The 22,556-nt window shown below is 42.1% G+C and overlaps 1 protein-coding gene and 1 long non-coding RNA gene across 2 annotated transcripts in view; one reads left to right on the top strand and one right to left on the bottom strand.

Moving 5' to 3' along the window:
• LOC100336282 (T cell receptor alpha chain MC.7.G5) overlaps nt 1-22,556 on the top strand; it is a gene marked incomplete in the record, with an annotated part of 1,089,855 nt that overhangs the window by 291,877 nt on the left and 775,422 nt on the right.
• Nucleotides 589-15,069, bottom strand: LOC107131332 (uncharacterized). Its single transcript, XR_009496078.1, has 3 exons — nt 14,125-15,069; nt 7,188-13,992; nt 589-3,771 (listed from the first exon to the last, which is right to left on the bottom strand). It is a non-coding gene; the product is annotated as an uncharacterized lncRNA (long non-coding RNA).

Raw genomic sequence — 22,556 nt, 5'->3', positions numbered from 1 at the left:
TGTTATACAAGGGTCATTTCCTTTGAACCCTAGAAACTAGGATGGAAAGGGAAAGTATTGGGACTCAAAGGGAACTAAGGTAGCTATGACTTTCTTTCAGTCTGGACCACTGCTCCCTCCTTGCCCACTACCATCCTTAGCTTAATAGGATTCATATCTTAAGCCACAGCAAGTAAATATTTGAGGCTAAAATTCACGGATTAAAAAGTCTAGAGATGAAAGCAGAAAAGAGATAATACAGGGGTACATTAACATTGGCTGAAACCTAGAAGAATCACTGATAAGAGGGACTTCCAAGTTTACAAGAGAACAAGTCTATATACCTTACTATAGACTCACTCAGGTGATTAAGATGGCTCTGTCTATGCCAACAGGAGGAGACCATTTAATTTAATTGCAAGTCTGAAAATAGTACCATATGAAGAAAATCTGTTCAAACAGAAAGGGAACTTATGACACATATAAACAAAAGTATTCTTAAGGTGATGAGAAATGAACTACAAGAAATAATAGATCTGCAATTACCTAACAGCATCCAAAGGGTAGAAGCTCTAAATCTGTTGATTTTATGAATTTATTATTCTTCAGTCAACCAATATTTAATGTGTAACCACTATGTGCTCTGTACTGTGTAATGTACAATGCATTCACGTTTCCTGACCCTGTGGAGCTCACAGTTACAGTCATAACAGAGACATTACTTTGCCAACAAAGGTCCATATAGTCAAAGCTATGATTTTTCCAGTAGTCATGTATGGATGTGAGAGTTGGACCATAAAGAAGGCTGAGTGCCAAAGGATTGATGCTTTTGAAGTGTGGTGTTGGAGAAGACTCTTGAGAGTACCTTGCACTGCAAGGATATCAAACCAATCCATCCTTAAGGAAATCAGTCCTGAATATTCATTGAAAGGATTGATGCTGAAGCTGAAGCTCCAATACTTTGGCCACCTGATGTGAAGAACTCACTCATTGGAAAAGACCCTGATGCTGGGAAAGATTGAAGGAGAAGGGGATGACAGAGGATGATGGTTGGATGGCATCACTGACTCAATGGACGTGAGTTTGAGCAAGCTCTGGGAGATAGTGAAGGACAGGGAAGACTGATGTTCTGCAGTCTATTGGGTCACAAAGAGTCGGACATGACTGAGCTGCTGAAAAATACAATACATAATTATAGATATAGATGTAGATACATTAAAGCATATTAATTGCAACATCCCTTTTGTCTTGGGCTTTGAAGACAGCCTGCAATACATGAGAACACATGGAGAGAGACCACAACACAAGCTTGAAGATACTTGAAAACATTTATAAGCCCACATTTTAACTTTCCTTAGCCTGTTCTGCACAGTAATGATATATGAGAAAACTGATAATTCACTAAAGAGTTAGAATAAATAGGGACTTCACAGGTGGTACAGTGGCTAAGACGCTGAACTCCCAATGCTAGGGACCTGGGTTTGACCCCAGACAGAGAATTAGATCCCATGTGCTGCAACTAAGAGCTGGCACAGCCAAATAAATTTTAAAAATATTAAAAACAAAAGAGAAAAAAGTGAAGCTGTGGTGGTATGTGTTTTTTTAATCTTCCTCAAGTTAGAGGAGATTCAAAGGATTGACTTAGAGAGTTTGAAATATTCCCCTGGAGTCTGGAGGATTTTGAAGCTCACGTTAGGTTGCAATGACAACTTCTCTCACCTTACTGTGGTAAAGAATCTGACTGCCAATGCAGGAGATGCGAGTTCAATCCCTGGGTCGGGAAGATTCCCTGGGGAAAGAAATGGCAACCCACTCCAGTATTTTTGCCTGGGAAATCCCATGGACAGAGGAGCCTGGCGGGCTACAGTCCATGGGATTGCAAAGAGTGAATTCTAGGATACATTTTTCTTCTTTCACATGTTTGATTTATTCCTTGAAACTGCTTACATCTATTTTCTTCATTAAAAGTTGATCTCTAGATAACTTTACTTCCTTCTTTCCAATACGTTTTACAAAATTCAACTCTTTTAACTAGTTAATTACTTGATGACTTGGTTATGTAACTCTATTGTCTCTCTCTCTCTCATCTCTCTCTCTCCTTCACACACATGTGCGTCACACACACACACACACACACACACACACACACTTATACTTTCTTTTCTGGAAAGTTGCTCTTTATTGGGATCATTGTTATTTGTACAGTAAGGATAGAAAATCCTTACACAAGAGCATCTTCCTTTTCGGAATTCCAGGCGAAAGCAAGCCCACTAGGTTAATTCCCACCTAATATCACAGCAATAGTGCAGAGACTGAACTCTTTAGGATGTTCTATGACAGCTACTCTGCACATCCGTGGTGTGGACATCCAAAATTGAAGCCATCTGGAGTTAATTGGGACTAAAGTATAAAGCAAAGCCTTCATATAAAAGAATTCTGTGAAACAAGGAAAATATGACTGTTTAGTAATTGCAGAGTGAAAATGCTCTATTCTCCAAGGTCACCAAAATGAGCAGGGAGCCACATTAGAAAGATTTAATGGTAAACTCCTATTAAACTCCTGGGAGTCGTCAAGAAAACCACCAAATACCTTTGTGTTTATTCCAGTATTGTTTACTACAGTGAGTAAAACAATCTAAAAAGCTAGTAAAATGGAATTAGCCCAAAAGTATGATAAAATCACACATTGGAATATTACCATTAGAATGTGTGATGTTGACCTGTAAATAATGTTGTGAAATAATTATTTCACAATATACTTTCAGGTAAAAATTCAGACTAGAAATATCCTATAAGGTATGAATGAATCTCTAAAAGAGTTTTTTTTACTAGTAAAATTGGTGAGTTATTTTGTTTTTAGCATTCCTTCTTTGCATATTCCATTTTCTACGTTAAACATACATAACTTTGTAATCACATATAGGGAATGTGACCAGGTGATGAGGTTAGTTCTGAGCAAACTGTAGGGTTTCATTTCTCCTTGGGGTGAAGATTTGTGGGAACAGTTACTCTATGTACATCATTCCAAGTCATTCACGGCACAGGTGAGGCAGGGCACAGGAAGGGTCCAAGAAGTGTCCTTTTAGAGATATTTCAGATCCACAATGATGGCCAGACTTAGCAATGCATAAATATTTGTGCAGTGAACCTAAAACTCTGACAACTCAGGTGTAGAGTTAGTCAAATACTATTGAATTTTTTAAAGTCAAATTTCATACTTTAATAAAATCACTAAAGTTTTTTAAAAAAAATTTGGCAAACGATCTTCTGCAAGATAGAGAATTGAAGATAAAGGTATTTTTGATGAATGACACTTTAAGATATGCGCTCTGAGCCAAAGATAGCATTTTTCTTACAGTGAGGTTTTCACTTCTAACCCCCTAACCTTCTCCTGACCTTACCAAGAATCTCACTAAGGTGTTCATAGCTGGGAGACTCCACATGTTGACATCTGAGGCTTCTGTGGGGCTCCCTCAGGTGGCAGCATCACTGTGGTCTCTCAGAGCACAGAAATACACGGCTGAGTCCTCGAGCTGTGAGTCTGAGATGGTGAGGCTGATGGAACTCGTTGCTTTCTGGAAGTCCAAAAAATACTGATCTTTTGTTGTATTCATCTCATTGTAAGACTCCTGATGAATAAGGAAAATCATTTCCCCACTTGGTGGTTGCTTGTACCAGAATAAATATAAGTATAGCTATTAGCTTCATATGCACAGTTCAACGTTACATCCTCCTTCTCCAGCACAGAAATTTCTGACTGATTTTGAGTTACTTTCTGGGCCATGATGGATCCTAGAGAGAAGAAAAAAAATCATATATATATATATATATATATATATATATATATATATATAAGAGAGAGAAAGAGACAGAAAGGAGGAAGCTGATTCTCCTGGTGGAACTCAGAGGGCTTCAAGGAACAAACAGAGGATTAAGAGTTCTAACTCCTCTGCCAGTTAACCAACTCTCCTAAACCCCAACAGACAATAATAACCTGCCCTACCTCTACACATGGGAGCTGAGCAGCGCTGAGTCTGTTTGTGGTCATCCTTACCAGCCTTACCAAGGCAGACAGAGGCTATGACAGCTCTGAGCAGGCCAGGGAGCCCCATGCTGGACATTCTTCCTCTGAGTGAAATGCTCTGTGTTCTCTCTCAAATTCGAGTCAAGATGCCTGACCTGTGCCTGCCAGGGCACATGCACAGTGACTGAGCTGTGAGATGCTTCTGCATCAGAACAGGAAGGGTAACTGGCTGGTATCAGTTTGCCTGTGTCGTGCCATGGCTTGTTGATGTGGTCGGTGATTGTAACCTGCCTATTTAGACTTGAAAGTCACTTGGTCATATCTGACTCTTTGTGACTCCATGGACTGTATGTAGCCCACCAGGCTCTTCTGTCCATGGGATTCTCCAGGCAAGAATATTGGAGTGGGCTGCCATGCTGTAATTAAATTAACAACAGTTACATCAGGGCTGCATGCATATTTAGTCAATGCATCTAGAATACTTTACTACTTTGTGCTCTCACCTACATCTCTGACTTTACGGGGGGCTGTCCCCCACCACCTCTTTCGGAGAAGGAGTTAACCTAGAGCTCCAGTTAATAATAATTCCTGGGCGTGATAAGAGTGTTTTAACCTACAAACTCCTCTGAAGGTTCTCTAGCCTGCCTGACAGGCTCGTCGGGCCACATGTGATTGCTCACAGCCTCCCAACCGTGAAAGGCACGAGATGCTTTAAACCCTCTAAAAACAGGTTCTTTAGAGAAGTTAGAAAACTATAAGTATAGTGGGCTAATTAGAAATTGTGTTGGTGAAGGGTTTTTCATTTGTTGAGCCAATGTTCGTTGCTAAGTCTCCACATCCCCTGCCCTTACACACATTAATGAATATATAGAAGAAATAAGTATTAACCTTTGATATTAATCACGTTAGACCTTAGGCTAAGTAAATTCTTTCCTTAACTAAAACCCACTACACCCTCACCCTGTAGGAATGTAACTTTATTTGGGTGGCGTCTGTTTTGAGAAAAATCAGCCCTGGAGAAATAAGTGTCCTGATTGACTGACTGCTGTCACAAGGAGAGGGTTGTAAATTGTCAGCAGGCCCCCCTGGCCAGAAGATGATGTAACACCCCTAAGACCTCTGTATACATTTGTGTGAAGCATCTGACTTTAATAAAAGTCAGGACTGCTGTCCCCATGTGACTTTTGTATAACATCTCAGTGTATAAAAACAGACTCTGGAAAATAAAGAATGGGGATCAGTTTCTCGAAATACTGGTCTCCCCATGTCTCTCTCTCTCTCACTCTGGCTGAGTCTCCATCTGGAGCGCGGACCCACCATGCTCTATTAGCCTGGCTTCTAAGATACCGGAGGCCCAGTGTCTCCTCTCTCGGAGAACGGAAGACGCCTGTGCCTGCAACTTCTTGTCTTGAGTTTATTGGTCTCCGCGTAAACCAACTAACTCAGCTCTTTTTCACTGAATTTCTACTAGCTATCTTTTCTCACTGATAATCTTAATAAGTTAATAGCATCTGTTTCCTGATCTTACCACGCGTCTCTTTCGGATACCCGGTCAGGGCAGGTCCCCGCAGTAGAATTGTTTTTGACCAAAAACAATTTATATGATACAGTGACCTGAGAACAAATATCATCATTTTGTATAGCTTCTTTTTGGGGGAGGGATCTGAAGCCCAATCTACAGTGAAATAAGCTCGCAAGCTTTTCTTTCATACAGGAAGATAAAACTGTTTACTTCAATCATCATAACTTCCTTCCTACATTCCAAGGCATGGGTTTCTGGGGAAATTTATGCTAGATAAAGTTCCTTGTCTGTTTAATGCAATCATAGTAAGTTTCCGGATGGACAAAATTTGTCCAGCTTTATGTGTCTAACAGTAATCAATAATGTGTGCTAAAATAATCTTGCTTTTAAATATCCACCCTACAGTCAAAATGAGGACAAGCTCACCAGACCATACATTCTTATTTCCTTATATCAGAAACGTAGCCCTAGAGGCTGCGTGCCACAACTCCTGAGCCCGTGTGCTGCCACTACTGAAGCCCGTGCGCCTGGAACCTGTGCTCTGCAATGAGAAGCCACCGCACTGAGAAACCCACGCACTGCAGTGAAGAGTGACCTCCACTCACTGCAACTGGGGAGAGCCCAAGTTCAGGAACAGAGACCCAGCTGAAGCAAAAATAAAATAAACAAATAAATAATAAAAGAAACACAGCCACTCAAAAGTCACAAACGCTTTTTCATCCCACAGCTGCAGCAGCTCCAGTTCAAGGGCTTTCACTGAAAACAGCCCCTCAGCAGCGTTACGTCTCAGCCACATGCAGGCTGGTATGTGATTTGCTTGGTGCCTCTGTGTTGGTTCATGATTATGATTCAGGTGATGCAGCTTTTAATCATCTATTTCTTTTCTCTAAATGAATTATTAATTCTGTGGCATCTAATATCCATCTTACATTATGAGAAAAACAGATATTTTTTTTTTTAAAGTCAGTCTAGAGAAGAGAGGACTCTTTCTGGCTGAACAGGGGTGCTTCTGGGGATTGGAGCTTGGGTCTTCTTTAAGACTGACATCCGCCCTATTTTCCCTGTAGAGCAATTTCCAACCTCCTGAGTTTCTAGGATAAGACCTGAGCTTGATTGGTTTTCCTGAAAAACTCTAAATGTAAACTAAACTCTGATCAAGGAGAGAATATACCTCTTTCTGACTTCAGCCTCCTGCTCTCCTTGGGTTTCTGCTCAGCTCCCCATGCAGCCCTCTCTCACTGTGTCACTCAGAGCACAGTTGTACACAGCCGAGTCTGATGTTTGCACTGCCCATTTCTGCAGGTGGAAGGAGCTGTCACTCTTGAGAGTGGCCTGAAAACCTTCATGTTCTACCTTCTTGTCTGCTGTTAAGCCCTTCATGAGGAATTGAGGAGCTTTGTTGAGATGCTGGATGTACCAGAAAAGATAGGGAGCCAAACTAGCAGTCTGGTAAGTGCAGTTCAGGGTCAGGAGAGCCCCCTCTGAGACAGTCACTGGGCCCTCTTTCTGGTTCACTGAGTCACCATTGGTCCCTCCTACAAGAGAATCACTTTGTTATAGTAGAAATGTACAGGAGGAGTTTTCAGCCAGAGAAGAAAAATAAAACTTACCTGTTATCATAGGAAAATAAAAAAAATCATTTTAGGATAAAATGCTACTTACCAAGTATTAAGAAGATGACAAGAACTGAGTGAGTGGCAGAAAACATTCTGGCAACAGTCCTTGTTCCATAGAAACATCAAATCTAACAAAGTTAGTCTCCGGTTGGATGTTACAGAAGCTCCTCACTCAGAAACTGGGAACCCCTTTCTGCACAGCAGCAGTCATCTGTCTTGTGGCTACAGAGTAGGCAAGTCAAACCAGCTCCTGAATACAAAACGGAATCGCATCTGAAGGAAGCCCTGCCTCTCCGGTGGTGATCTTAAAGATTACACCACAGTCATATCTGACCTCAGTTCAGTTCAGTTGCTCAGTCGTGTCCAACTCTTTGCAACCCCATGGACAGCAGCAGGCCAGGCTTCCTTGTCCAACACCAGCTCCCGGAGCTTGCTCAAAGCCATGTCCATTGAGTCGGTGATGCCATCCAACCATCTCATCTTCTGTCGTCCCCTTCTCCTCCTGCCTTCAATCTTTCCCAGCACCAGGGTCTTTTCCAATGAGTCGGCTCTTCACATCAGGTGTCCAAAGTATTGGAGCTTCAACTTCAGCATCAGTCCTTCCAGTGAATATTCAGAACTGATTTATTTTAGGACTGACTGGTTTGATCTCCTTGCAGTCCAAGGGGCTCTGAAGAGCCAAGGGGCTTTCTTTTGAAGACCACAGTTCAAAAGCATCAATTTTTTGTTGCTCAGCTTTCTTTTAGGTCCAACTCTCACATACATACATGACTACAGGAAAAACCATAGGTTTGACTATATGGACCTTTGTCAGCAAAGTAATGTCTCTGCTTTTTAATATTCTATCTATTTTAGTCATAGCTTTTCTTCCAAGTAGTGTCTTTTAATTTCATGTCTGCAGTCACCATTCGCAGTGACTTTGGATCCCTAGAATTTTGGATTTGATTTGGATCCCTAGAAAATAAAGTCCGTCACTGTTTCCATTGTTTCCCCATCTATTTGCCATGAAGTGATGGGACAGGATGCCATGATGTTAGTTTTTGAATGCTTAGTTTAAAGCCAGCTTTTTCACTGTCTTCATCCTGACCTGCTCCTGACCTAGTCCTCCTGATGATAGTTTGTGGAGTACACACAGGAGACCGGGGCAGGGCTCTAAGAGGAGAGCCCTAAACACGAACATGCTTTGGGAAACGTTCCATTATTACATCCATTATTTTCTGTGTGGTATTGTATCTCTAGCTTTGCAAATAATGGCAGTTAACAATTTTTAGGAGGAATGGTCAGAGGGTTTCTTCTTTCCATATGTCTCCATGATTCCCATGGGTCAGGAAAGGCCCCCTCTGCATGGAAAGCACTCCCTCCTCTCCCTAGACCTTCACCTGAATTTGCTCTATTCATTCTCAAGACACAGCCCACATGCTGCTGGAATGTTGGAATGTTGCATAATGTTGGAAACATTATCTCAGTCAGGTCTCAACGTGCAGCTGAGTGAGCAGTAACTACCCCTGTGCTGTGTGCTCTGCTCAGCTGCTCAGTCATGTCTGACTCTTTGTGGCCCTAGAGACTATAGCCTGCCAGGCTCCTCTGTCCATGGGATTTCCAGGCAAGAATACTAGAATGGCTTTCCATGCCCTCCTCCAGGGGATCTTCCCAACACGGGGATTGAGCCAGAGTCTCCTGCATCTCCCACATTGCAGGTGGACTCTTTACACATCTGAGCCACCAGATCATTTAAGGCAGATCTCATCTAATGTGTGGTTGAATGAGCAGGTTATTACCCCTATCCATCATAAAATGACATATTTGTAAAATTAAAAAATAAATTGCTGTTACTTCTTTTTACTGATAAAGGTAGAGTTGACCTTCCAACTAGAAAACTGGGCAAAATATATGAAACAAGTTGTGGATCTTGGACATCAGGTGGCACAGAGATAAGGAAAACAGGTGAGTTGAGCCAGGACATCGCCCAGCTCTCTTCACGGAGGCAGCTTCTAGGCACCAGTGCATGAGGGATTTAACAAAAATGGCCCAACTGTCTCACTGTGAGATGGAATAATATTGTGGGGATCCTGAGGAACCTAGAAATTTGTGGACCAGTGTACCAGAGAGGAGGGATGTGGGCAAAAGAGAGAGAGGGAGAGAGATGAGGGCAAAGAGGTGGGGGGAGGCGTCACTGTGAATCTTGGACTGAGCACTGATCTGTAACTAAAGAGAGAAGGCTCAATGAGTTTGGTAAACTTCCCTGAAGGGGCCTCCTCTGGGGCCCTGGACCCTACTTGGATGACAAGCTGCCTTACACCTCTAGTCTCATGAGACCTTACTTAGGTAACCTGGTTCTTGAATGTCTTTTTACCTCTTGTCACATTCTTGCTTTAATTCAACTAAGTATCTTTTTTAGAATGTCAGGTTTAGATGGTTAGTATATCAGCCCGGCACTCTTCATTCCTGAGGCATGTGTGGCATAAATCCGTCTTCTGTTTGTTTGTTTGTCTTCTTAGGGATTCAGGGATCTCAATGGAAAGAACTGTTGGCTCAGTGTCTGTCAGCCTGTTTGCAGAGTTTCTTGTGCAATTATTTGTGTCAGTGAAGCGAACCCAGCAGAAGATTTAATGGGGTCATTTCATAGCTTGTTCTTTTCTCCAGGATAGGGTTTATTTTATGCAAAGTCTGACTATATTATGGTAAGAATTGCTGCCATTGTTCTTTGCTGACATAAACCATTTTAAGGCATGGGAACATGTGGCTGCAGACAGCTGTGAGGTTGCCTTACATGGGCTCTTAGGGCAGCGTTGTCAATCCAGTAACAATGGCTGTGACTGAGTCAGTTGAACTCAAGAATAATCTTCTTCAAATGTGCCTTTTTCACCTACAGAGATTATCTCACCAGTTAAAATGAATTTTGTTATTTCTTACCAAAACTGGGATCATTTTTAATGCACATCTGTTTGCTGAGCTGTTCTTTTCGTTTGTTTTTTGTCTGTGCCAGGTCTTAGTTTAGGCTTGTGGGATCTAGTTCCCTGACCAGGGATCGAACCTGGGCCTCCTGCAATGTGAGTACAGAGTTCTATTCACTGAACCAACCCTCCACCTAAAATTAGAATCTTGAGTTGAAGTTATCATGTTGGCAGGACTCTCTGGCTCAGCAGCTCACCAAGATTCTCTTAAACTCTTGTGCATTTTCAGTAATCCCTAGATTCCAGCATTCATTCTGGAAATTTACAGGGTTGTCTGCAATGTGGAAACCAAAATCAGATACTATTCCTATCTCAAATTGCTTTCAGTTGATTGAGAAGCAGGTAAGCAAAAAAAAAAAAAAAAAATCCTATGCCCTCTCTGTACTCCCACTAGCCTGAACCCCAATACATGAAATAAGAAATCAGACTGAAAGTAGAGAGATGATACAGTTACCACCAGGGGAATAAAACCTGCTGCTGCTGCTAAGTCGCTTCAGTTGTGTCCGACTCTGTGCGACCCCATAGATGGCAGCCCACCAGGCTCCCTTGTCCCTGGGATTCTCCAGGCAAGAACACTGGAGTGGGTTTCCATTTCCTTCTCCAATGCATGAAAGGGAAAAGTGAAAGTGAAGTCGCTCAGTCGTGTCCAACTCCTAGTGACACCATGGACTTCAGCCTACCAGGCTCCTCCGTCCATGGGATTTTCCAGGCAAGAGCACTGGAGTGGGGTGCCATTGCCTTCTCCTAAAACCTGCTAGAATACTTTTTTCCCCCACCATTAAGATTTATTTTTGTTCTTTCATCTCCCTCTCCATTTCTGTGACCTCTTTACTAAGATGTGAACCCCCAGTGCACAGGTGGCCAGCACCTAGTGTGCAGGACTCTAGGATGTCAGGGAGGAAGCAGTGCTTACCTTCAGGTGGGTGTCTAGATTCACCCTAAGTGATAATGGTGAGTACATCTGCCAAGACCATAAAACTACTATAACTATTAAACTCTGTATTTAAGTAGTTGTATCTATAAATTGGGTTTTCCCCAGTAGCTCAGCAGTAGCTCAGAATCTGCCTGCCAACTGAGGAGATGAGGGTTCAATCCCTGGGTCAGGAAGATCCCCTGGAGGAGAAAATAGCAACCCACTCCAGTATTCTGCCTGGAAAATTCCATGGACAGAGGAGCCTGGCAGGCTACAGTCCACAGGACTGCAAAGAGTTGGACGCCACTTAGCAACTGAGCACCAGACACAATACACACATGCCTATAAATTATGAAATGACAATGATTCCACATCCTGGCCACATCTCACAGACTGCCCAGCAGTAAAACAGACATCTCTTCCCACCTGCCATGCCCACCACTGTCCTTCCAGAAACTCTGCTCCCGGAAGTTGCAGACAGGAGTTCAGCCTGAAAAGATGAGGGGACACTCTGTGCAATGGGCACGATTGTAGCAGAGACACAGAGAGTGACCAAAGTGGCTCCGCATTCCTGTTCATGAGCAGAGGAGTGTGGAGATGCTCCTTCTTGGTGAGTGGGTGGTAATTTCTCCTAGTCTCTTGAGCAGGTGAAAAGCCCACTCCACTGCCAAGATAGCTTATTGTAAGAGTACATAAATACTTCTTCCACGTGTCTGAAATATGACTGACTGATGAATTAATTTTCCCTGCTTTTGCTGTTGTTCAGTCCCTAGATCATGTCTGACTCTTTACGACCCCAGGAACTGCAGCACGTCCGGTTTCCCTGTCCTTCACTATCTCCCAGAGTTTGCTCAAACTCATGTCCATTGAGTCACTGATGCCATCCAACCATCTTATCCTCTGTCACCTTCTTCTCCTCTTGCCCTCAATCTTTCCCATCATCAGGGTCTTCTCCAGTGAATCGGTTCTTCGCAATCAGGTGGCCAAAGAATTGGAGCTTCACTTTCAGTATTCTAGCAGGTTTTATTCCACTGGTGGTAACTGCATCAGAATTCCAGATTCAAGATTGCTGCTTAGCCTTCTTTATGGTCCAACTCTCACATCCATACATGATTACTGGGTAAACCATAGCTCTGACTATAGGGACCTTTGTCGGTAAAGTAATGTCTCTGCTTTTTAATACACTGCCTAGGTTAGTCACGTCTTTTCTTCCAAGGATCAAGAGTCTTTTAAGTTCATGGCTGCACTCACCATCTGCAATGACTTTGGAACTGAAGAAAATAAAATCTGTCATTGTTTCCACTTTTTCCCCATCTATTTGCCATAAAGTGATGGGACCAGATGCCATAATCTCAGTTTTCTGAATGTTGAGTTTAATCCAGCTTTTTCATTCTCCTCTTTCACCCTCATCAAGAGGCTCTTTAGTTTCTCTTCGCTTTCTGCCATTAGAGTGGTACCATCTGCATATCTGAGATTGTTAATATTTCTCCTGGGAAACTTGATTCCAGATTGTGAATCATCCAGCCCAGCATTTTGCATGGTGTACTCTGCATATAAGTTAAATAAGCAGGGTGACAACATATAGCCTTGAAGTACTCTTTTTCCAAATTTGAACCAGTTCATTGTTCCATGTGCAGTAGTAACTCTTGCTTCTTGTCCTGCATACAGGTTTTTTGGGTATTCCTATCTCTTTAAGAATTTTCCACAGTTTGTTGTGATCCACACAATCAAAGCCTTTAGCACAGTCAATAAAGCAGAAGTAGATTTTTTTTTTTAATTCCCTTGCTTTTTTATGTGATCCAGCCAGTGTTGGTAATTTGATCTCTGGTTCCTCTGCCTTTTCTAAACTCAGCTTGTACATCTGAAGTTCTCAGTTCACGTACTGCTGAAGCATAGCTTGAAGGATTTTGAGCATAATTTTGCCAGCATGTGAAATGAGTGCAATTGTATGGTAATTTGAACATTCTTTGGCATTCATTTCCCTGAGATGAGGTTATTAGCAAAGAGAATATCCTGTACCCAGTTTGAATACAAACAATACACACAACACCTGCGATATTTACAGAGTGGGCTGCTCTGATCCACAGGGCCCTTGACAGAAGGAATATCTTCTCAGAAACTCTCCTCCTGGAACTTACTTAGGCAGCAGCATTTCTGGAGCAACCAGAAGGGATGGAAAAGTCAAGGAAAGAGAGAATAAAGCTCCAGTCACTGAAGATGGAGTGTCTGCAGGTGAAACTCAGCAGGATACACAATCTTGGCCTGAATTTTAAAAACCAGAGACTAGCTTCCTGGTCACACAGTCATCCATCAACAATGTGCCCTGGAATATTCCTTAAAACATTGTGAAATATTTCAGCATATATAATCTGAATTGTCACTGAAGAGTTAATGTCACTTTAAGGAATTCTATCTAGGGGGATGTCGATGGGCTGAAAACAGGCATTTCTGGAGAAAAGTTCTTAGGTTCCTTTTTGCACTGTCCCGCTCCAGATTCCTCTCTGCAGGGCAACTGAAGAATTCCTAGGTCCTTGGCTCTGAGGAGCAGACCTGGAAGTGCTTTGACAATACCTCTAGCATAGCCATACTGGAGAGAGAAACAACAACCCCTTGTAGGGCTGCCCACAGCCAGAGCCCCATCTGCACTCTGGGTTTGTGCTCAGCTCCCCCGCAGCCCTCTCTCACTGTGTCACTCAGAGCACAGTAGTACACAGCCGAGTCTGATGCTTGCACTGCCTTTTTCTGCAGGTGGAAGGAGCTGTCACGCTTAACAAGAGTGGCCTCAAAACCCTCATGTTCTACCTTCTTGTCTGCTGTTAAGCCCTTCAGGAGGAGTTGAGGAGCTTTGTTGAGATGCTGGATATACCAGAAAAGATAAGCAGCAAAATCAGCAGTCTGGTAAGTGCAGTTCAGGGTCATGAGAGCCCCCTCTGAGACAGTCACTGGGCCTTCTGTCTGGTTCACTGAGTCACCATTGGTCCCTCCTGGAAGGGAATCACTTTGTTATCGTAGAAATGTACAGGAGAGGAGTTTTAACTAAGAGAAGAAAAATACAACTTACCTATAATTATAAGAGACTGAAAAATCATTAACATTTGGAATAAAATGTTACTTACTGAATATTAAGATGATCAGAAGAACTGAGTGAGTGGCAGAATGCATGTTCGCAAAAGAAAACGATCCTTGTTCCCTGGAATACACCAGTCTAACAAATCTAGTCTCCAGTTGGATGTTACAGAAGCTCCTCGCTCAGAAACTGAGAGCACTTTTCTGTACTGCAGCAATATTCTGTTTTGTGGCTACAAAGCAGGCAAGTGAAACCAGCTCCTGAATACAGTGAGGAACCGCATCTGAAAGAAGCTCCGCCCTCTGGTGGTGATCGTGAAAATTGCACCACAGTGCGGTCTGACCTATTTCTCCTGATAATAGCTTGTGGGGTGCATACAGGAGAAGGGGACAGGACCCTAAGAAGAGAGTCCTAAACATAAGCGTGCTTTGGGAAATATTACATTATTACTTCCATAATTTTTTGCATGGTACAGGTATCTCTAGCTTCGCAAGAAACCCGAGTTACAAGTTCTAGATGGAATAGTCAGAGGTTCCTTCCTTGTGTCTGTCTCCGATTCCCATGGGTCAGAGAAGGATCCCTCTGTATGGAAAGTGCTTCCTCCTCAACCCAAGTCATTTCTCTGAAGTAGTTATATTCATGTTGAGTCTGTCAACATGCCGTGGAGAAAATTTTTTGTAAGGCAGGTGTCAAATAATGTGTAGTTAAGTGATAAGGTTATTATACTGATTTATCATGGAATGACAGATTTGTAAAATACAATAAAAGTAAAATACGTGACTTCTTTTTCACTGGTATCAGTAGAGTTGATCTTCCAACTGGAAAACTATTTTTGGACCTTGAACATCAGGTAGCACAGAGATAAGGAAAACAGATGAGATGAGCACTAACATGGCCCAGCTTACTTCATGGAGGCAGCTTCCAGGCACCAGTGCAAGAGGGATTTACCAAAAATAGTGCAGCTGTCTCATTGAGACAGAATAGGAGAACGGAGATCCTGAAATACCTAAAAATTGTGGACCTCTGTACAGGAGATGAGGAATGTTGACAAAAAAGAGAGAGAGAGATAAGCGCAGGGCAGGAGTGGGAGGAGGAGTTGCGGCGGGGCAGGTGGGGAGTTGGACCATCCTTGTATGACGGCAACCTTACACTTTTAGCCTCATGAGGGACAGGTGGCCTTACTTCGGTAACCTGGTTCTTGAAATACAATCACTATCATATCACTTCTTGTCACATAGTTGCTTTAACTCAACCAAGTATTGTTTAGAATGCCAAGTTTCAATGCTTAATATGTTAGCCAGGTACTCTTCATTCCAGAGGCACGTGTACGTGGTGTTCATCTGTCTTCTGTTTGTTTGTTTTATTAAGGATTCAGGAATCTCTGTGGAAAGAACTGTTTGCTCAGTGTCTGTCAGCCCATTGGTGTGGTTTCCTGTGCAATTATCTGGGCTAGTGAAGTGAACCCAGAAGAAGATTTAATGCGGTCATTTCATAGCTTGTTTTCTCAAGGGTTGGGTTTGCCTTATGCGAAGTAAGACTGTATTATGGTGAGAAGTCAAAACCTTGTTCTTTGCTGACATAAACCATTCTAAGGCATGGCAACGCTGCAGCTGCAGACAGCTGGGAAGTTGCCTGACATGGGCTCTCAGGGCAGTGCTGTCAACCCAGGAACAATGCTGTGACTTTTAGTTGAATTAAGTCGGATTTGTTTATTTTGTTTTTATTTCCGATACTCTAGGAGGTGGGTCAAAGAGGATCGTGCTGTGATGTATGTCAGAGTGTACTGCCTATGTTTTCCTCTAAGAGTTTCATGGATTCTGGCCTTCATTTAAGTTGTTAATCCATTTTGAGTTTATTTTCTGTATGGAGTTGGGAAGGGTTCTAGTGTCATCCTTTTACCTGTAGCTTCCAATGATCTTCCAATTAAAAATAAATGTTTCTAAATGGCAATGACCAAGTCAATTGAACACAAGAGCAATCTTCTTCAAAAGATACCTGCTAATGGACATAGAATTTCTCAACAGTCAAAATGACCTGTTTTTCTAAAATTAGGGTATTTTTTTAATGCATGACTGTTTGCTGAGCTGTTCTGTTTGTTTTTCTTTTTGGCTATGCCAGGTCTTAATTTCAGCTTGTGAAATCTAGTTCCCTGATCAAGATCAAACTCAGGCCCCCGGCATTGGGAGCGCAGAGTCCTATTCCCCTGGACCAAAGTTTCCCCTAAAATTAGGGTCTTGAGTCAAGTTCTCATGCTGGCAAGACTCTTGCTCAGCGGATCACCGAGGTTCTCTTAAACACTGTTGTGCATGTTCAGGAATCCCTAGGCTCCAGCATTCATTCTGGAAACTTACAGAGTTGTCTACAACGTGGAAACCTAAACCAGATATGATTCCTATCTTAAACTGCTTTCAGTTGACTGAGGAGCAGGTTAAGGAAAAAAAAAAAAAATCCTCTGCCCTGTCTGTAGTCCCACTAGCCTGGACCCAGAGATGTGGAATGAGGGATCAGACAGGAAGTAGAGGGCTGACACAGTTACCACCAGGGGAATAAAACCTGCTTGGATACTTTCCTTTCACTGTTCAGATTTAGTTTTGTTTTTTCATCTCCCTCTCCCTTCCTATGCCCTGTTTATCAAGATGTTGAAGCCCCAGTGCTCAGGTGTCCAACACCCAGTGTGCAGGACTCTAGGTTGTTTGAAGGAAAACTGTGTTCACCTTCACGTGGGTGTTCAGGCATCCCTCCTGTTAAATAAGGATGGGGATTACATCCTCCAGGAATATTAAAACCATTATAACTACTAAATTCTTAATTTTTATAGTTGTGCCTATAAATTTTTAAATGACAATGATTCACTGTTTATGCCACATCTCCTAGACTGCCCAGAAATAAAACTTATACCTCTTTTCTCCTTCTGTGTCCCCCTCACTGTCCTTACAGAACGTCTGGTCCCGAAGTTGCAGACAGGAGTTCAGCCTGCAGAGGTGCAGAGGGTAAACTCTGTGCAATGGGCCCAATTGTAGCAGAGATGCAGAGCACTAACCCAAGGGGCTCTACATTCCTGCTCAGGAGCAGAGGAGTGGGGAGACGTTCCTGCTTTGGGAGGGGTGATATTTTCTCCTAGTTTCAGAACAGGTGAAAAACTCAGTCCACTCCAATGGCAGTCTGCCTTCAAACTGGATACAGGATGAGAATATCCTCTTTCCCAGTAATCACATCATCTCAGGGAAAATTAATTCATCAATCCTTTCAGATATACTGAAAAACCCTTCAGTTCAGTTTAGTTGCTCAGTCATGTCTGACTCTTTGCGACCCCATGAATCGCAGCACACCAGGCCTCCCTGTCCATCACCATCTCCCTGAGTTCACTCAAACTCATGTCCATCGAGTCTGTGATGCCATCCAGCCATCTCATCCTCTGTCGTCCCCTTCTCCTCCTGACCCCAATCCCTACCAGCATCAGACTCTTTTCCAATGAGTCAACTCTTCGCATGGGTTGGCCAAAGAATGGAGTTTCAGCTTTAGCATCATTCCTTCCAAAGAAATCCCAGGGCTGATCTCCCTCAGAATGGACTGGTTGGATCTCTTTGCAGTCCAAGGGACTCTCAAGAGTCTTCTCCAACACCACAGTTCAAAAGCATCAGTTCTTCGGCGCTCAGCCTTCTTCACAGTCCAACTCTCACATCCATACATGACCACAGGAAAAACCATAGCCTTGACAAGATGGACCTTTGTTGGCAAAGTAATGTTTCTGCTTTTGAATATGCTACCTAGGTTGGTCATAACTTTCCTTCCAAGGAGTAAGCGTCTTTTAATTTCATGGCTGCAGTCACCATCTGCAGTGATTTTGGAGCCCAGAAAAATAAAGTCTGACACCGTTTCCACTGTTTCCCCATCTATTTCCCATGAAGTGATGGGACCAGATGCCATGATCTTCATTTTCTGAATATTGAGCATTAAGCCAACTTTTTCACTCTCCACTTTCACCTTCATCAAGAGACTTTAGTTCCTCTTCACTTTCTGCCATAAGGGTGGTGTCATCTACATATCTGAGGTTATTGATATTTCTCCCAGCAATCTTGATTCCAGCTTGTGCTTCTTCCAGTCCAGCGTTTCTCATGATGTACTCTGCATATAAGTTAAATAAGCAGGGTGACAACACACAGCCTTGATGTACTGCTTTTCCTGTTTGGAACCAGTCTGTTGTTCCATGTCCACTTCTAACTGTTGCTTCCTGACCTGCTTACAGATTTTGCAAGAGGCAAATCAGGTCGTCTGGTATTCCCATCTCTTTCAGAATTTTCCACAGTTTATTCTGATCCACACAGTGAAAGGCTTATATACTCTTAAAATAATAATAGGAAAAAATCTCTCCTTAACTTACACAGAGATTTTGTATCTCACAAGTTATTCAATAGCAGTGTATTTTTTTTTAGGTGAAAAATGCCATTTCTTCATTATCTTTTATCTTGACATGTGGAACTTTGCTGACTGTTTATTAACTGTGTGCAAGGCTGAAACCAAATCAGTTTGAAGGCTGCAGTGAATATTGATCATGTCTTAGAGCAGTCTTTCATTGATCTGTCAACAAATATGGGAAAATACACCTCAGTTATATAGTCAGGGGAATTAAAGTGGCCCTGACTGGCGCTGAGAAGGGCACTTTTATGTTGAGCATAAGTCACCTGCTCTTCTCTGTCAGGACCGGGGGCTTGTCTGGAGGGGCTGCTGAGAATGGGAACACTGACCACAGGGCTACCAACCCCTGTAGGTGGCATTTCTATCAGCGCCAACATGATTTTCACTGAGCTTTGGTTCCTTTCTTGAAAAATAAGGAGAAACTTTGTGTTGTTATAAAAAAAAAATGACATGAATGAAAATCTGATGTAGGTACTGGAACAAACTCTGCCTTTTTTATTAATAATGGTCATCAGTGAGTGATCCTTGCTGTATCAAGATGCCATAATATGTACCTGTGCTTAAAATATTATTTCTATAAAACACACAGGCAGGTGTGTTTCTATATAATTTAATTTTATAATGATTTTAAACAGATAGAGATATATAGATGATTTTTATTCTTAAGTCCATGAAGTAGGTTCTATTACTGCCATTTTACATATGAAGAAACTGATGCACAGAGAGGCTAAGGAGTACCTCAAAAATCATGCTGTGATGCAGATGATAGGGTTTGAATTCAGCTAATTTCAATTCATCATTTTATTAAGGATGATATCAAATGTCCTTTCTGCCTACTATCCTGTACTGGATACCACTTCAGGCCCCTGGAACATGAGCTCCATAAAAGCAGACATCACATCTGTCTTGCCAACTGTTTCCCCAATGCTTACCAGAAAACTAAGAATTAATGAATAAACTCTACTGAAATTTCTCACACTGGGATCCATGCTGTGATGATAAAAATCACAGGGAAAAAAACAGTTATATTTCCATGAGATGTTAATTCCGAGTTGTTTGCTTTGTGGATCAGCTTCTATATTAGGACTAATAATTTAAATTTTTATTTTTGGGCTATTCATGTTGTGAATGGTAAATCTGCATAGATTTTACACATAAAATGAGTCTATATGAAAGGCATTATGCAATCAAACATGACTTTTGACCTCTACCCCAGAGGATGTTGTGTTCTTAGATATTTTTATAGAGAAGCTAGAAATCCAGTTTTCAATGTGATGTCTGATTTTTTAATAATAACCATAACTACTAGCTTCATATACACAGTCCAAGGTTGCAGCCTCCTTCTCCACCACAGAAATTGCAGACTGGACTTGAGTTACCTTCTGGGTCATGCTGGATCCTGCAGGAAAGAGCCTTTACTTACAACCATGATGGTATAGGGGATGAAGTAGCTTAGGACCTAATGCCCCGATTCCATTGCCCATTACCCCTCCCTTTCAAGATGCATCAGGTAACAATGCTCTGCCCTCCCCACAGCCTTGGCACTGAGAAAGGCGCATGAGTCCTGTGTGTGGCCACCCTCACCAAGACAGACAGAGGCTCTACCTGCCCTCAGCGCACTGGCAACCAGCATGTGGGCAGCTCCTCCCTACAGTGACACGGCCTCTGCTCCATTTCAGATCCAGATCTGAATTCTGCACCCTGTGTTCGAGAGGTCCAGGCAGAGCTCCTGGGCTGTGTGATGCTTCTGCCCCACGCAGGAAACTGAGTCAGCAGCTGGAAGACCGTTTGTCTGTGTCGTGTCACACGCTTCCTTTATAGGAAGGAAATGCTAGACTTCTGCACATCAGTTTGTCAAATTAGAACACTATCAGACTAGAAATAAACAGTGGTAAAACGGAATCATGTTCAGTTCATTCTCCTTTGGATCAGAGAATCAAAAGTAACACTGGGGTTTCAACTCTAACAGAAAGGCAGAGTTTTTCGCTTCAATCTTTGTTCCCGCCTCCTATGGAATCTGGTAAAAGTTACCTGCGAAATATTTTGTTGTCTATGAACAATTTCATATCTTGCCCTTGTGTCACAAAATCTGTCAAGTGTGTGCCATGTTAAATAGCAGCAGGGGGAGAAATACATGTATATGTGATCACAATTTACATGTGTGTATGTATGTAAACAAAAGTAAATTCAGAAAATTTTAGTCAGTGCCTAAATATAAGAACTCCTGTTAAAACTCAATACATGTATTTCTGAATCACCCCCAGCTCTTCCAAACCACACCCATTAATTGTGGTGGAAATTGGGATAGGGAAAACCCTAAAAATACACAAATCTGGAGCCAAAGCATTATCAAAGCAATAGAAATCCTGTTAGAAATGCCAGCAGAGTTCAATCTCCATTGACGTCTGTTCCCTGCACCACAGTCTTAAAACTCTTTGCCATCTTAAATATTGGGAGTTGTGTCTCACTGCTCTAGACATAAGTCCATGAGAACATGTAAGACCAAGGTCATCAAAATTTTAAATGTTATTGTTCTTCATAAGGACTTTCCCTGGTGGCTCAGCTGGTAAAGAACCCACCTGCAATGTGGAAGACCTGGGTTTGATCCCTGGGTTGAGAAGGTCCCCTGGAGAACGGAATGACTACCCACTCCAGTATTCTGACCTGGAGAATTCTTGATAAATCAGTCTGCTTAATGCTAGAGAGGAAGGTGGACCAGCATTCTTTTTACCCTCCCTCTCAGCTTCATCAGGTAGCTTTCACTTGAAAACTCTAGAAATTCTTGAAGCCACTAAAGCAAACACTAGATTTTAGGCTTTTTTTTATTGAGAGAAAATTGCCTTTGAATGTTTCTGCTTTGACACAAATTACTAATGTGCTTAGAAAAGTCAATGAAACTTTCTCATCATACCCGTATTTGATGCTGTTTAGTCACTAAGTTGTGCCCCTCTTTGCAACCTCATGAACTGTAACCCACCAGGCTCCTCTGTCCATGGGATTTCCAAGGCAAGAATATGGGGTGGGTTGCTATATCCTTCTCCAGGGGATCTGCTCGACCCAGGGATTGAACTCATCCTGAAGAAGGTCTTCTGCACTGGCAGGCGGATTCTTTACCCCTGAGCCTCCAGGGAAGCCCCGACCCATATTTACTAATTGTCTAAAAAAAGGATTTGCTTTAATAAGATATACACTGTAGCAGAACAGAAAATGCTGCATCTTGCAGTTCCAATGAGGAGACACATTTGCCACATGAAGGGGGTTTTTAATTTGAAAAATATAGTCCTCATTGCCATGGCAAAGACCTGTAATGTATATCCTCTTTAATATGGCTACTGAGGCTCAGCTATAAGCCCTGGAATAAGCAGGTTATTCAATCACAGAGAATCTGAGCAACTTTATGTTCAAAGTCATAAAAGATGATGACTACAATTTTTTGGCTTCAGTGTTCAGGAACATATACAGACTCCTGTGATTGCCCAATGAGTAAAGTACAGTTTTCATTACTGCATTAACTTATTTTTCATCAAATGAAAATTTCAAAAAGTATAAAATTCTAAGAAGGAAATGGTATCTAACAAAAAAGAAACAGATTTCATGATGGTTCTATCAGTTAGCTTTTAAGAATACTAGTCATGCATCAGAATGATTGACGTCCTACCCAAGCTCTGCTCCTAACTGGTTATGTAACCTTGATTAAGCTACTAAACATCTCTACACTTCAATTTTGTCATTTGTAAATTGGAAGTTTCCTAGTATCTACCTGAGAGGTGGAGAGGGATTTAAAAGCTTAGCCCTTTGCCCATAAACCTGTCAATGTCACATATTGGGGACAAACAAAGCTCAGTGAGTGAATAAAATAATTTGTGAAAGAAATATTATTTTAAGACACGTGTGGTGTCTTAAAGCAATACAACCCTAAAGCAGACGACTCGGTCATGTGTACTATATTCTCAACACTTATTCATGTGACACATATGAGTAGGTGCTCAAAAAGTTGTCCTGAATGAATGAAGGTATAGCTTGGAATGATTATATCTCATGTAAGCATTAAATCATAATTTTAAA

Source organism: Bos taurus, chromosome 10 (assembly GCF_002263795.3).
Source record: "Bos taurus isolate L1 Dominette 01449 registration number 42190680 breed Hereford chromosome 10, ARS-UCD2.0, whole genome shotgun sequence".
In the NCBI taxonomy this organism is placed as follows: Eukaryota; Metazoa; Chordata; class Mammalia; order Artiodactyla; family Bovidae; genus Bos; species Bos taurus.
This window is presented reverse-complemented; position numbering and strand designations above follow the sequence as displayed.